Genomic DNA, 17,300 nt, shown 5'->3' on the forward strand with positions numbered 1-17,300 from the left:
TTGGATTAAACTGTACTCCATTAATTAATCCCCATTAAAATCCGTTCGTTTGCTTGGGTGTTCACAGGGAACAAACATCAGGACACAGGATTTATATATTTGAATGAATATTAATATTGTCATTTTGTAATTCGGATTCAGGATCGATTGAATACATTGTATTGCGTATAGATGAACACAGCGTGCGAGAGAGAAGAATAACTCTAACGGTTAAACAGCCTATATACGTAGGTCACACTAAAAGTTTTGCGTAACTTAAAAACATACATACATACACACTCACGCCTTGTTCCCGTCGGGATAGGCAGAGACAATAGAATTCCATTTGCTTCTATCCCTACAAACCTCACGCGCTTCCTCTACATTCATTACCCTTTGCATACATGCTCGCCGGTTGCGGGTGCTTCGGACCTCTCCTTTTCTCAAAACGCCCAGAAATTGGTCGACGAATGTTCTACGAGGTCTCCCGGGACCGTCTTGCCCACACACACTTGCCTTATATATTTGATGCGTCATTCTTTCTTCACTCATTCGCTCCACGTGTCCAAACCATTTCATCATTCCTTTTGCAGTCCTTGTCACAACATCCTCTTTCAAACCACAGCGCGCTCGTATTACCGCATTCGGAATTCTAACTTCAAAACGACATGTTATAACCAAAATATTATGTTTATTGCATTTCAAAATACTCTCAATAAAACATTTTTTTTTAAATAGGAGGACCACAGATTTGAAGGATCGTGCTGATTGAAGCCTCTCATCAAATCTTTGATTTTGGGGAAAATACAGAAATCACAGGGTGCTAGGTCGGGACTATGTGCAGAAGCCGTGTGTGAAGAAGCGTTGTCATGATGTAGGAGAACGCAGCTTTTTTGGTCGTCTTTCGCGAACTTTTTTTAACACCCTGGGTAAACAAATGGTAGAATACAACTCAGCATTAACACTCTTTTGATCTTCAAGTGAAATTGTGCAGATGAGACCCGTAGCTGAGAAAAAAAAAAAGGCGATCATTTTTTTACCAACGTTTCTCGCTTGCCTCACTTTTGTTGGCCTGTTCTCATTTTCAAACACCCATTCACGAGATTGCTGCATTAGAACGTCCGTGGTCGTACTTCACTAGCGTCTGTGAGCACCATTCCACGCGAGCCCGCTTCTGCTCCGCTGTCAGTTCATAAGGGATCGAACGACAACAATGCTTCCGAATTTTCAGTTGTTTATGTAAAATTTTCTGAATTTGGCTCATACCAATCCCCAATAGTCCTCGAATTGTCTCATAGGTAATCCGCGGGTTTTCTTCAATTAGCTGCTTAACAGTAGCCACATTATTTTCGTATACGGCAGTTGAAGACGAGCGGCACAGTCTTGCGGAAAGAGAACTCTTAAAATCATAAAAAATCATCGCTTTAAAATCTTTTCGACTTAATTCCATTTTCGTTACGTACGTAAAACTTTGATGTGTGATAAAAAACAATTCACAAATGATTTTTTTATTACTAAGAAGGTTGCAACATTTCAAAAAATATAACATTCGAAATTCAAATAGTTTCGACTAGAAGTGCAAAATAGTTAGTGTGCCCCATGTAGAAAACAGATCTATTGTCACTGTCACCGATTTTGATTGCCAAGTCGTAAACAGTCAGCCACGTTTATAATTACCTCTTTAGTATTTTAAATATTAAACAACTCGCTACTCGTATTGGATAATTGGTCATGAATTATCGGGCTGATAGGTATCATATATACGCTACTATATACAAAGTCTGGATGATATGTGGATCCTAGAAAGATCTTAGATTAGAGATGAAATATTGAAAGCGGCGAGTCAGGCGGCGGCGGCGGCGAGTTAGGTTATGAAGTAGACAAATAAAATTTGAAAAACAAAATTTTATGAACGATAAGGGATTTGAACCCACGACCTCCGGCGTTCGGTGCCGGTGCTCTAACCAACTGAGCCAACCGTTCGAGTACCGCCTCGTTATAAAATTCTGTTTGCTTTGTTCAACTCTCTGGTTGTGGCTTCATCTACAGGATCTACTTTACAGTTGATAACCTGCTCAACCCCAATATTTGCATATTAGGAAATTGACTTGAGATGTCGCTCTTGTAAATCTAAACAATATGTTATGTTTTTAAAGTGATAACCCTCACTTCTAGGATTAATACACAAATAAAATTTGAAAAACAAAATTTTATGAACGATTTCAAATTTTATTTGTTTATTAATCCTAGAAGTGAGGGTTATCACTTTAAAAACATCACATATTATGAAGTAAATTCCTGACTTTCTCCTAGGTATTTATTTCTGTTGAGTTCGTCTCCCCAACTTCAGTTACTTGTCTCTTTAATTGGGTCAACCAAGATTCAAAACAAGGTGTAATCAATTACGTATTTGTTTATTCTCTATCACAGTTTTTTTTAAAAAAACAGACAACTGAATCTCAATATAAGATGGACAAAGATGCTCGTTATACGGAATTCTATAAACAAAAAGTTAATGCCTAACGTATTTTTAAGTACAAACACGTTAAAAATAATTTTATTAGTAGATTAACGTTATTTGAATATATAAATAACTCTTTTAACGTTACTCGTCGGACTCCATTCGCTCGCAATTTCGCATTTTTCCCGTGCTTTATCTGCAAACGGGGAATGCCTAAACTTTTTTTTTTTTTTGTTTTTATTATGAAAAATATAATTACAATTTATTATTATATAACAGGGCAAAAACCACAGAGGTTTGTCCGGCATGTTAGAAGAAATACTATTATCGATTACAATTACAATAAATATTAATATTAACTTATAAATACACAATTTAATAATATAGGTACAATACAAACGAAAAAATTAATGTAGGTACAACAACAACAGTACTTATTGTAGCACGGGTGAGTCGCATGGCCTGCCACCGCAATGTATTGAATTTTTGAATGACCGTCTGTTTAGATATATTAATTAGTAAACAATACTCAACTTTATAACGAATAGTTAAGTACTCAATTGCGGATAGCACATCACGCTACGCACTAATCATGGCTTCGACAACGAAAGGCAACTCAAGACATAAAGTTATGACCAATATACAGGTTGTTTAAAAAGAATAACTTTAATTTAGTTTTAATATTTTTTGTATTTATCTTGTTTCTTATTTCAGGATTGATTGTATTAAGTAGGCGGGGTACTAAGTATGCTGTAGTTCTCTCACCGTATACATTTCTGGATTTCACCGTTTTATAAAAGTTATTTGTTTGATTGCGTGTAATGGTTTCATGATTATATTTTTGTATAATGTTCTCATTGAACATTTGTTCTTTTAATATATTGTAGTAAAATTTAGATTGGACTGGTAGCACCTTACAGTGTTTGAATAAATGGACCTCATCATTTTGGTTAGTTTCTTTTATCTTTTTTGAAACAATTTGTTTTAAAATTCTGTTTTGCAACTTTTCGATCTCATTTAAATACGTTTTGTAAGTTCTACCGTACGAACTAATACCATAACTTACTATTGTATCGGCCAATGTGTTATAAAGCAACAGTAAAATTTTATAAGGTAGTTTACTTTTAATTATTTTAATGTTTGCGAGGAAAGCTCTAAGCTTATCACAAACTGAATTTATTTGAGGGTGCCAGTTAAATTTATGGTCTATAATTAATCCAAAATATGTGTGCGTTTCAACCGAGTCAATTGTAGGACAGCTGCAAATACTAGGGTCCAAGTTGTGGTGAAAGCAAATGTGACTATGCGCTTTTACTATTTGGGTAGTATCAATTGTTGATTTTATGTACGGGGATCGAATGTGTATTAGTTTGGTTTTTTTAGCGCTTAGGACAAGTCCGTTGTCATGGCACCATTTATTGATTAAATCGAAGTCGCTTTGAAGTTTATCGAGAGCGTCATTGACATTCTTTTCACCTATTAACAGACATGTGTCATCTGCATATTGGTATGAGGTGCAATATTTTAAAACACTCGTCATGTCATTAACATAAGCAATGAAATGAAGCGGACCGAGCATTGATCCCTGAGCTGTGCCTTCAGTGACGGGAATCATCTTGCTAGAAGCATTTCCCACCTTTACATAATATGACCTATTTTTGAGGTAATTTCCACACCATTGAAGTAGATGACCTCTTATACCGGAGTCTTCTAATTTGTTTATTAAGCAACCATGATCAAAGGTATCAAAAGCCCTGGAGAAATCTATAAATAGTGCTAGCACATGCTTCCTATTATCCAGGTATTGGTTAACAGTATCCGAAAAATCTGATAGAAGGGATGTTGTGCTCTTTTTTGGCTGAAAACCATATTGACTCTTGCATATTATTTTATGTTTAGAATAAAATGACTGCATCAAGGCACTTATGTATTTCTCCACTACCTTATCGATGGCTGATAGTATAGAAATGGGTCGGTAATTACTTACTTCATCTTATTTACCATTTTTATATACCACTTTTTACCATTATAATTCGTCAGGGTAATTTGCTGTTAGAATGCTGCAATTAATAAGATGTGAGATTGTACTTGATATTTTGCAAGAAATAGATTTCAAATCTTTAATTTTTATACTGTCAGTACCGGGAGCTTTTGAGTTATTCAAGTTACGGATAATTTTCTCTACTGATTATTTCCCAGCTTTTCTGAAGTTTAAGCTCACATTAGACATATTGTTAGTTTTATGTTTTAATAATTTGATGTCACAGGTTGGGAGTATAGATTTTACTGCGTCCTTAAATTCGCATGCAAAGCGATTTGCAATATCCGAGTGTGATTCTTTTGCTGTATTAAATGCATTAGATATAACATCATCAATACTATGCGAAATTCTACCACAAACAGAATTTATTATTCGCCATAATTCCCTGGGATTCTATAGCCTGGTATATTATATAAATTGATGGTACTATTTTTTAAGTTGACCTCCGTTAATACAATTAAATCAATAGGAGTTTTACATGATTTGATCAAGACTAATAACTTATCATAATTCTTGATTAAAGATCGAATGTTTAGATGCACACATAACAAGTGAATTTGGTTAAATGGAACAGAATTGACAAATGTATTTATGGTTGGACAATTAAATAATTCAGTACTTTTGAAGGAAGTGCTTACAGTGTCCATTATTATAAAGTAATAGTCTTATTGTTAAATAAAATCTAGTGATCTGAAGTAGATACACAGCTAATAATTTATTATTGTTTACTTGCTAGGGATTCAATATCTGATAGAAAGCGTATGATGTGAGGGCGGATCTTATCATCTGTTTTTTTAACATAAATAGTACCTGATTTACACCAAATGAATTTATAGGTATCTTTCAGCTTTAGTTTAGCATTGTATAGTAGATTTTTTGTTCGGTAGGTAAGTGCTTCACGTATAAATAATCGACGAGCAGCTTGGTCTGCAGGAGCTCGCTGTACGATATCTCCAGCTGTAATATCCTTACACTTAGAAGACACCAACCACTGGTTACGCACTAAATCGGACTTTACTTCAACTAATATGTGTCCTGGGTGAGGGCGGTCCTTTGGCTTAGGCATTCGGCGACAGGTTACAATATCAGATGGGTTCACTTCCAGTTTTTGAGCTATACATTGCATTACTTGATCCAGACTCATATTAGGGATTTCTGGAACGCCTGCTATTTCTATAGTACTAGCCAACATTTTTTGTTCGATACCACTAATCTGTTGCTCTGCGGCGGCTAGACGGAGTTCTAGGTTTTTGTTTCTATTTATCAGCTCAATATTTTTGGTAAGAAGTGATTTTATGGTAACATCTTGCTGTCTTATAATTTGTTCTAAATCTGTAATTTGGCCGTTCATATGGTATATTGCGCTCGTTAGTTCGTATAATTCTGTTTTAATTACTTTTTGCATTTCACGAGTGATACTGGCAACTAGCTTTTTATGGTTAAGTACTGAGTGTGGTCCAGTATCTTCCTCGTCGGAACTGGCTTCAGGAGGTATAAAGAAAGATGTGCGGCGGGTTATATTGCCGAGACACTGTTCACAACTCCATTCTAAGCCTTCAGAATTTCGAAGTGCCGCTAATTGTTTAGCGGTTAGCTTTGCACATGTGCTTGTTGCATGCACGGATTTATTACAGCGGCTACATTCTAATCCTGGTAGCTTTTGTGTTATGTTTTTATCACAATTCACACACTTTTTACTCGGCATTATGTCTAACTAAGTCTAACTTTATAATTTCTACAGAAAAAACGTATATATGAATAGCACACGTGGTAAGGTTAAAAACGATCCGATCGTTGCCAACGTTGAGGCCGAATTCCTTTATAATGGTCTTTGGAAATTAGACATTTATAAAACCTTATGGCAGTTAAGATATTTCGCATAAATTTAAAACTAATCAATAATTTAAATTTACCAGTGAGAGGCTCCTTTGCACAGGATGCCGGCTAGATTATGGGTACCACAACGGCGCCTATTTCTGTCGTGAAGCAGCAATGTGTAAGCATTATTGTGTTTTGGTCTGAAGGGCGCCGTAGCTAGTGAAATTACTGGGAATATGATACTTAACATCTTATGCCTCAAGGTGACGAGCGCAATTGTAGTGCCGCTCAGAATATTTGGGTTTTTCAAGAATCCTGAGTGGCACTACATTGTAATGGGCAGGGCGTATCAATTACCATCAGTTCTGTTCGTCTCGTCTCTTAAAGTCATAAAAAAATACATTCTCAAACATTTTGTTATACCTACGGACGGATATACTGTTAATTTATATTTGTAATGTCACTATTGATTTCGACAACTATCATAGTTGATAATACGTTGAAACAGTATTTTTAATCAATTTTCAACATATTCAACTAAAAGACATCTTAAAAATTTCTTAGTTTCTAAATGCTTCTACGATTTACCTGAATTTTTTAATTACACTAAGTTTGAGAATTAGTTATAATATGGTCTGTATTTTTAATATCATAAGAATGTATAAGACTTATTTATTTTACGTATATCATTGCTGTGCCCTTGCAGGGCGTCACATATTGTCTACCCATTAATATACCTACCACCCTATTGTAACATGTGACATGCAATAAAATATTTTGATTTTGATTTTTTATAAGAGTATTTTTATAGCATAACATACAACCTGGGCAAGCGGCAGATGTTCAACCATCAGCTGAAAGACATAGAACATCGGTACACGTACTTCGTGCCCAGGGATCATGCTTGGCAGAAGTTCCAGATCCGACATCCATCTGCTTACAACGCACTCTTCAAGGAAGACTTTGGTTACTACGTAAGTCCTCCTTATAACGTATATTTTGCGTACTTACACTTTGCTCAGACATTTAATTCATTTATTTAAAGCCTTAAGACTACTTTTAAAATAAATACAAACTGTTAGTCTAATCACCAGTTGGAGGCTCCTTTGCACGGGATGCCGGCTAGATTATGGGTACCACAACGGTGTCTATTTCTGTAGTGAATCAGTAATGTGTATGCATTCTTGTGTTTCGGTCTGAAGGGCGCCGTAGTTACTGACATTACTGGGCAAATGAGACTTAACATCTTATGTCTCAAGGTATGAGCGCAATTGTTTTGCCGCTCAGAATATTTGCGTTTCTCAAGAATCCTGAGCGGCAATACATTGTAATGGGCAGGGCGTATCAAATACCATCTGCTGAACGTTCTGCTCGTCTCGTCCTTATTTTCATAAAACATGAATAAAAAGAAAATAAATTCTAGTTAAAGTTCTGGGCGAAGGCCTCCCCTTTTTTCTTCCAAAATATTTTATCGGCTGTTGGTCGAGTCCAGAGTACTCCTTCAAACGTAATTAATTTGCCGAGCCACCTGGTGGTAGGTTTGCCTCTTTTTCGTTTTGAGCTATTCAGACTTTACTTTTTTTTGACAAAGAGACGAGCAGGACGTTTAACTGATGGTAATTGATATGCCCTGCCCATTACAATGCAGTGCCGCTCAGGATTCTTGAAAACCCAATAAGTAAAGTCACCTTGATACATAATATGTTAAGTCTCATTTGCCCAGTAATATCACTAGCTACGGCGCCCTTCAGACCGGAACACAGTAATGCTTACACATTACTGTTTCACGGCAGAAATAGGCGCAGTTGTCGTACCCATAATCTAGACGGCATCCTGTGCAAAGGAGCCTCCCACTGGTGCTACTTACGTACAGTGCTCCCAAATTTATAATGCGCATACAGATCTTCGCTAATGGGCGTATTCCCGGAAACACCCGAATCATTGAATCGTAAGAGCCCTAAACAATGCACTTGCATTTTGCACCGAAAGAAATAGGATCATGTGTTCACAATACGAAAACAAATCGGGCGGTCGGCTGTGGTAGCCGGTCAGTCAGTCGTCTCTAAGTATTGGTGACGATTGCACGTGTTCAGTCTATGTGGAATTATATAGAGCTCCTATTACACACCCCTCTTGTTATTATTATTGTAATATAATTCTACTAAATTATGCAAAAGTAAGTAAGCATTTTACCACTCTATATAGATATCGTCTGCCGACGGTCGGGAAATACGACCGTTGCCGAAAAGTGGCGAAGATCTGTATGCGCATTATTAATTTGGGAGCACTGTAAAACTTATTTGAGTGTGATAAGCCGCTTAATTGACTTTTGCATTGGGCTGTTTAAGCTTAAGCTCAACATCATTTCAGCTGTCAAATGACTATCAAAACTAAATCAAAGATTATGCTAAGCGCACACTTAGTTGAGTTTTACGTAAGTCTGAGGTAACTCTAAGCACACTCTATAGATCTCAGCCTTACGTCCGTTCCCAATATTCAGTCTATCTCTTACTTGAGATAAAAATCGTAACTATCGTTGACTTTTTTGTCCCGATAAACTTATCGACCAGCGATAGAAGTTTGTATGGAAATTGCAATTCACGCGTCCCAATATAAGGCGAATAAGAATGACTTATCGGGTATATTTCGACAGCTTCAGATTATTGACAGCTAATAACTGACAGTAGAAGGTAGTAATTTAACTCTATCTCTAGATTGTATATTGGGAACGGCCTTTAGTGGATAGTAATTGTCTCCACAGACACTGCGACTCCTCTCTGATTTATTGTAAAAAGTCATAAAAAAAATATTTCTCAAAATTGATTCCTTTAGAATTCTTTTTGATGTCATTTCTAACTAGATACGGCTGAAGATGCTGGGAAATCGTGGGAGAGTTTCTTGCGCCGCTTCTGCTCTCTCATAGCGAAATTAGTTGCCGAAGCAGTGGTAGTGTAAGAAATCAATTTTGAGAATATAAATGCCTTTAATCCCTTTGTCACCCAGACATAGATATGTAGAGGAAATTCCCAGCGGGGAACAAACCGGCAACCCGTTTTCCGTTACTTATTATTATTAAATTCCCAATTCTTTATTTTGTAGCGATTGTTTCGTAATTATTAAGTTTTTTTCTTCAAATTGGATTTTATTCAAATGGTATCTATTGTCAATATTTATTATTTTGTTATCAGACAAAACAAATCCTGGAGCGTCATGTAATACGCGCCGGCCGTGCCTACACAGTATCTGATCTAAAACTGCTCGCGAACGAAACACATCCCTTCGTCCTCCCCACAGCCCGGGACCCTCTTAGATTACGAGTCAAGGAGTCTGACAAGAGTAAGTATCCTTCAATGTTTATTAGAAATACTTGAAACCAAATTTTATATTATTTTATGTGAGATTTGACAGTCCAAAAAAATATTGATATAGAAAAATCTAGGTCTTAACATTCTTTTTTTATGTGAATAAGTGACGAGACGGTATGGTAATTGATACGCCCTGCGCATTACAATGCACTGCCGCTCAGGATTCTTTGTAAAAACCAAAAATTCTGAGCGGCACTACAATTGCGCTCGTCACCTTGAGAGGTTAAGTCTCATTTCCCAGTTATTTCACTAGCTACGGCGCCCTTCAGACCGGAACACAGTAATGTTTAAACATTACTGCTTCATGGCAGAAATAGGCGCCGTTGTGGTACTTATAATCTAGCCGGCATCCTGTGCAAAGGAGCCTCCTACTGGTCAATCAATCTACAATATCTAATTGAAAATTCATTAAATCTTAAAACTAAAATAAATTTTACTATTTAAATGTGTCTCTAATTAATGACGGCCAAAGGCAGTGGTTAGTGACTGTGGACTGAGCTAGAGGACACGGGTTCGAATCCCGATGGTGCAAGGTGCAGATGCAAACATTTGTATAATGAATATGGATGTTTGTTTCCAAGTTGTTTATATGTATTTATGTATGTAAATATATATTGCACCCATAGCACAGACTTTGCCTAGTTTGGGGCAAGATAATTTGCATAAAAAGTGTGTTGCAATATTATCATAATACCTTGGTGGTTACCCAATTACACAATAGTTATTTATGCAACTGTTGTGTAATAAGGGGTATTAAAATAAGCCTAGTGTGGTAATAGTATCACATGAGTGTTTTAATACCTAATTACAACAGTTGCATACACCCATAATATGAATCCTGTATAAAAGATTCTGAAATAGTTAGCTTACTCCTAACATTAAAAAGGCCAGTCCTAGTAACCATTATATCATCGAAACGAGTGTTTACTGAATTCAGTACAGAATTACATCATCCGTTTTCATGATGTAATGAAATTTCATTACAACACTCGTTTGGATGATGTAATGGTTATTAGGTAATTGGGTGTTTTATTGTTGGCATTAAGCCAACTGTTTTAGAATCTTTAATAGAGGATTTAAAGCATGGGTGTAGATAAAATCGATAAAAGTAATCATAAAAATATTATTGCAAACTTTTCAAATTCTCTCACAACAAAAGGAATGCACAATGAATGTTCTGTAGAATAACTCTCAACATTGCACAAATACACGAGAACTTAAATCACTCCCACGATATATATATATATATATATATACCTATCGCTTTGACTAAACCTCAATGCAATGCCAATATGTTGTTAAGTTAAATGGAATGCTTGTCTCTGTCACATACACTAACTAGTCTACAGATGTACTCAACATAGCTCCCTTAACTTCATGCACACAAATTACCGCCAGCAAATTAAACGGTCACTGAATTCACATATTAGCATTCTGAATCACGATGTAGATCAAACAGATAAATTAATAACTGTTTAATTTATATATATATATATATATATATATATGTAGATGTATTTCCTTGTTAATTAATATGTCACACCAGTGGGAGGCTTCTTTGCATAGGATGCTGGCTAGTATATAGGTAGGTAATAGGGTACCACAACAGCGCCTATTTCTGCCGTTAAGCAGTAATGTGTAAACATTACTGTGTTTCGGTCTGAAGGGCGCCGTAACTAGTTAAATTACAGGCAAAAGACTTAACATCTTATGTCTCAAGGTGACGAGCGCAATTATAGTGCCGCTCGGAATTATTGGGTTTTTCAAGCATCCTGAGCGGCACTGCATTGTAAAGGGTATGGCGTATCAATTACCATCAGCTGAACGTCCTGCTCGTATCGTCCCTTATTTTCATTAAAAAAAATCAATAATTTCACTATAATCACAAATATATAGATTATGCATAGTAACACTAAATGAAATATAAACAATAGGGCAATTGGGTGACCAACAGCCAGCATGTCCGACACTTTCGACTGCCACAACAAGAAGTGCCCAATAGCCGAGAGCAATTAGTAACAGTTGCCCTACTACCAACCTTAATAATACGAAACTACAAACTTCATAATAAAGTGACATCACTAAGATTTTGCATGTGATTATATAATATTACAATTACTAAAAATATACTTAATATAATAACTAGAACAATATAATAATATCTGGACGACCGAGCCTTGCTAGGATTTTGAAGAATGTACAAAACTTGAACAAAAAAGAACTAATAGGACATCTGGATTCGAACCGGGGTCTTCTGCTTTCCGGATCACCCAATGTCCCATCTGAGCTATTATAGTCTTGCATAAAGTGGCGAAAGCCTTTGTATTCTAATGTTATTGTAGCTGTTTCTCATTAAAACACTGATAAAACTGCATTTTTAAATTGAAATCTAGATCGATTTCTCGCCCCCGAAACTATCTGTATACTAAATTTCATTAAAATCGTTGGAGCCGTTTCCGAGATTCAGATTATATATATACAAGAATTGCTCGTTTAAAGATATAACATTATCAGATTACAAATTATTCTGATAATATTATCATAACTGAATGTTGGTACTAATTGGAATGTCAAATAACCATAGCACGACATATAATTGTACATTGTCGAGCAGAGGTGGGAAAATGTGTAAACAGTAACAGAATCTGATTGAGAAAACACCGTAGAAATTCAGTAACCAATATCCTATTCCGAACTTCAATTTGCATTCTGTACTCTAAGGGAATAACACGTCAAGTTTTTAGATTCAACATTCAACTAACGTTGCGATCGGGGCGTGGCAGTTTTCTGACGGAAATTGAATTCAAAAGTTAAAGTGACAGAGCCTTGTTTGCCTTTTGTAGTCATGTTATAGTGAATTTTGTGCTGGATACCACGAAATACCTAATGCTTTGGTATCAATATCAGGCTATCTATAAAACACAATCTGAGAGTTGAACAAAGCATATAGAATTTTATCACGATACGTCACTCGAACGGTTAGCTCAGTAGGTTAGAGCACTGACACGGAACGCCAGAGGTCGTGGGTTCGAGTCCCGCATCGTTCATAAAATTTTGTTTTTCAAATATTATTTGTGTATAAATAAATAATTTATAATTATAATATTATCTAAACACCATAATCCTTACTTACCAAAATTAACCAAGATTAACTTACCTGCTTATCTGTCTGTATTACTAACACACCTACGCATAACTTTAGAATGCAAATTGCGTAATGAATCACGATATAAAAATATTTTAATGTCATTTAACTCTCCGAATTGCTTTAGATTACTACGTGGAATGGAATGGACACTGGATCCACGTGTTCAGACCCGACGTGGAATGTACCAACGGCATCATCCATGTGATTGACGAGCCTTTTGTCCTCGAGAGTGACATAAGAGTAACGGGTTCCGCCCAACCGTCTGTCTCTAATATTAATCACTTTATTGTTTTAACTATCTCATATGTATTTGTAAGAATTTTAGAATTTTAAATCGTATTTAGGATTATTTTGAAACATTTGCAAATTTTGTAAGATTTTGTAGATTGATAAACGAACAACTTATAGAATTTTAAAATTTAAAATCTCCTTTCAGATATTATAAAAATATGTTTAGTTGTGTTTCTTATTTCCTAAGTTTTCCATTAATTCTGCGTATATAGATCTAAGCGCGTTTATTATAATTATAAAATTTTACTTAGTCATTATAAGTCCTAATTTATTTTAAGTCGATGATTTTAAAAATCTTGGACGATAAGGGGCTTAAAGTATTAATTAGTAATTAAAGTGTTTCGTGTCTGCGTATAAAATTTGACATGAATATTATCTTATCATTAAAACCTTTAAATAGATAGCTTAAACCCAATTAGTTATATTAAGGAATTGCATTAAATATACTTAGTTATGTATGTCGGATACGGCGCTAAATACTTCAATCACATGATATTTTAACATCAGACATCATCAACAAATGACCCTTATAGTCTGTTCACCGAGAGTTGATAAGTATTATGAAACGCTTAGCGAATATCGCTTAGTTATCGCAATATATATCGCTTATCCGAGTTTTATGGTACGAGGTAGTTAGCCTGTGGACAAGTAGGTATATTGTTATGGCCAGTATCTATTGGTAAAAATAAGTAAGGGGCTGCACTTTGTAATCTTAAAATATACTAGATATTCCCATTTTATTTTTGAAGTGAAAACTTCTTTTAGTGCGGTACGCATATTTTTAGATGAGATAAAATCTCTGAACTCGCGACACCGTTACGAGACGCAGCTATAGTGTGTACATATATGCATGTACATATAGCAGACCGCGAAAGCGTCTAGATAAATAAAATGTAGATTTAATATTATTATATATTATTCAAATCAATTTTTTTATTACCTTTTTTAGTTACCATGAACCTATATTTTATATTGTAATAATTTTGATGATGATACAAGAGTTGTCGAAATTGTTAACGATGAATCATCGTAAAATAATATTTAATGTTTTTTAAAGTTTCTATTAATTAATTAAATACAATTCATAACCCAATAACGCTAGTACTAGTCTAAAAAATGTCGAACGCGCCAAAATAAGTTTTCAGTTCTGTCGTCAATCCCGGAGAGCAACCCGTAATTTTTTTTTTGTTCAGCAACAGTTGGCATCAACGACTAGTGCGCAATTTCCTTGTAATCATCTAAAATAATTGATAAGGAGTCATTTGTGTATTCTAAGATTGGGAAATATTAAATTGTTTAACTGCATTTATGTAAATCGGTATAGGTAATTGTTGTATTTTATGTTTTGACCAATGTCTAGTATGAAATGCTTATTAAATGTATATCACTGTATCGAGTATACCCTCGTCAAACTTCTGGTTCGCTCTGAAGTTCTCACGCGAAGTTTGCGCAAGTATATTCCGCATTCGCCCCTCCGAGACCCAATTGTTTGTTACTGCACAACTATTCACAAGCAACGTCACATCGGACTAAAAGTTTGGTGAGGAATATTACAAAAAATATATAATATATGCATATACTGATGCTTAAAATATAATGTGTAATTTTAAAGATCTGATATATAGTATATATACCCTGTTGGAATGCTATGGATAACGTTTATAAGTATTGCTCATAACAGCAATATTATTATGGTAGTAAGATTTAATAGTTACCAATGTATGTTGCAGGAATACTGTAACTTAAGATGCAATAAATGCATCGTGTTATTTGTTATGGGTATGATAAATAATACTTATAAAACGTAACATGAGATTGAAATTAATGTTCAACACTGCCAAATAAGACATCGCTATAAGGAGCTTATAACAGACCAACATAATATATTCAGCAAGTATGTAATAGTATTTAATTCGTTATTAATCTTATCTACATTCTAGATATCGGAGCTAAATATAAATGACGGAAAACTTAAAAATACTTTCGTTCAAGTAATACAAAAATAATGTAACATTTTATAACTCACGTATCAGCAGTTATGTGTTTTTAGTTATTTATGCAGCTGTTGTGTTAGTACTACATGAGTGTTATAATACCTAATTATCAACAGTTGCATACAAGACTTTTATACACCCATAACATGAATCCTCTATAAAAGATTCTTAAACAGTTAGTTTACTGCTAGCATTCAAAAGCCAGTCCTAGTAGCCATTACATCATCCAAACGAGTGTTGTAATGAAAACGGATGATGTAATGTTGCACTGAATTTCATTACAACACTCGATTGGATGATGTCATGGTTATTAGGACATTGGGTGTTTTAATGTTGGCAATAACCTAACTGTTTTAGTATCTTTAATAGAGGATATAAAGCATGGGTGTAGGTAAAATTTTATAACTTAATGTGTTAAAATCAAGCGTGTCAGTAAATACCCAAAGCAATCAAGATTATACAGAATTATGTTTCAGATTTCTGAATTAGGAGGATTCATATGGCAATATAAAAGTTCAATTTAATTTCATATTCGTAAGTTTGATACCAAAATAATTCTTCAGTATGGACCTAGCTCGACATAAGATATTAAATTGAATCACATCTAGATATTTAAATCTTAGATCATTCATACGTGTAGATAGACTATGGCAGCTGTGAAAACGTCGAAAAAAATTGTGTTTAGAACTAATTTCTATTTTGAGCAATTCACGCACACTAACACAAAGTGTCTCATAAATCGCGTTTGTAAGACGTAGCTTGTCATGCACACTGGACTAATATTCCTGGCTTGTTTTTATCGGTTGTCTCACAGCAAGAGACTGTATCTAGATGTATAAATTACATAAGATTTAAATGAATCACTTTTTACACGTTTAAAACGCGTGTAATTGTAACTGTGTTTTTACATTAGTCTAGAGCAAATGCCAACTCCGAGGTAACAAATGGCGCTAAACTTTATAATGACAACTATGACAAATACTATTTCGTATCCTGTCAACCGCAGTTTTCCCTGAAAAGGTGCACTGAAAAGGTCACGAAACAAAATGTAACTTTTACGCAAATACTAATGTAATAATACAGTTACAATTACACGCATTTAAATAATTTAAAAAGTGTTTTATTTAAATTTGTAACACTCGCGTTAATCAAAGGAAATACTATCTGGATCTTTTTTTCAACATGATAAAAACTGTAATTTTAAGAATGATTCAGTGTTTAGATACATGTTATCTAGTTGTGACACAGAATGTTTTTTTTTTTCATATTATATACTTCATACAAAGTTTTTATTTGAACTTTTTAAACTTTCGTTTTAAAAAAATGGCTCTGTCGTAAATCCTACTACTCCACAGCTGAATATCAAAGTGATCAGACAGCCTGGAACTAGATTATGATTATTTAATTGCAATAGCAATTCCAGTAGAATATTGTATATTTTATTCAAAAGACCGCAAAAAAAGAACGCTGGGAGAGTTTCTTCTCTCTCAGAGCGCCATTTGTTTCCAAAGCGTTGGTAATATATTAATGGCATCAAAAAGAATTCTAAAGGAGTCAATATTGAGAAAATAAATGCCTTTTATGCCTTTTAATGTCATATAGAGTCCTCTTAACTAAGATCTGAGATTTTTAATAAAATGTAAATGGTCCGAAAGTTATTTGTGGTTTTATTAATAGTTATACAAGTCATGGTTCGCATCAGTCAGAGCGGAAAAGCAATTTTCAGCAAGTTTTCTTGGAGGTCACTGAAAATGCCAAGTCATGACATTAGATACCTTTCTACTTTCACCTTTCTATTCATCACTCCATCCATATTATTATCTGTATTAGACACTTTGTATACACAAGAAAATTATTCATTGCATATTTTTAATCTATTATATTTTAGCTTGCAAATGTTATTTAAGATATGTTTTCCTTTTGGTATAAGTCCGATATGCCTTTATTTAAATAACGTTTTGTGTCAATACCGTATGTTATTTAAGTATATATTATTACTATGCATTAAAATTCTATTTTAGAAAAAAATTAAATATTGTCAAAGACATTCCATAATTTAACTTAAAATATTTACTACACAAATTAATTCGAGAACACAATTTATGAAACTCTTTAGTTCCGTGCGAGCGCTCGTCCACCGAGCCCACCGTTCGAGTTACGGAAAATTCATAAATATTTTATGTCCATAAATTTCGTTTTCAAA

General features: G+C 34.6%; 1 non-coding gene across 1 annotated transcript; it reads right to left on the minus strand.

The window, feature by feature from the left end:
• Positions 1–1,888: 1,888 nt before the first annotated feature.
• On the minus strand, positions 1,889–1,962 carry Trnas-cga (transfer RNA serine (anticodon CGA)). The gene has a single exon. It is a non-coding gene; the product is annotated as a tRNA-Ser (tRNA).
• Positions 1,963–17,300: the final 15,338 nt, after the last annotated feature.

Source organism: Leptidea sinapis, chromosome 6, assembly GCF_905404315.1.
Source record: "Leptidea sinapis chromosome 6, ilLepSina1.1, whole genome shotgun sequence".
Classification (NCBI taxonomy): domain Eukaryota; kingdom Metazoa; phylum Arthropoda; class Insecta; order Lepidoptera; family Pieridae; genus Leptidea; species Leptidea sinapis.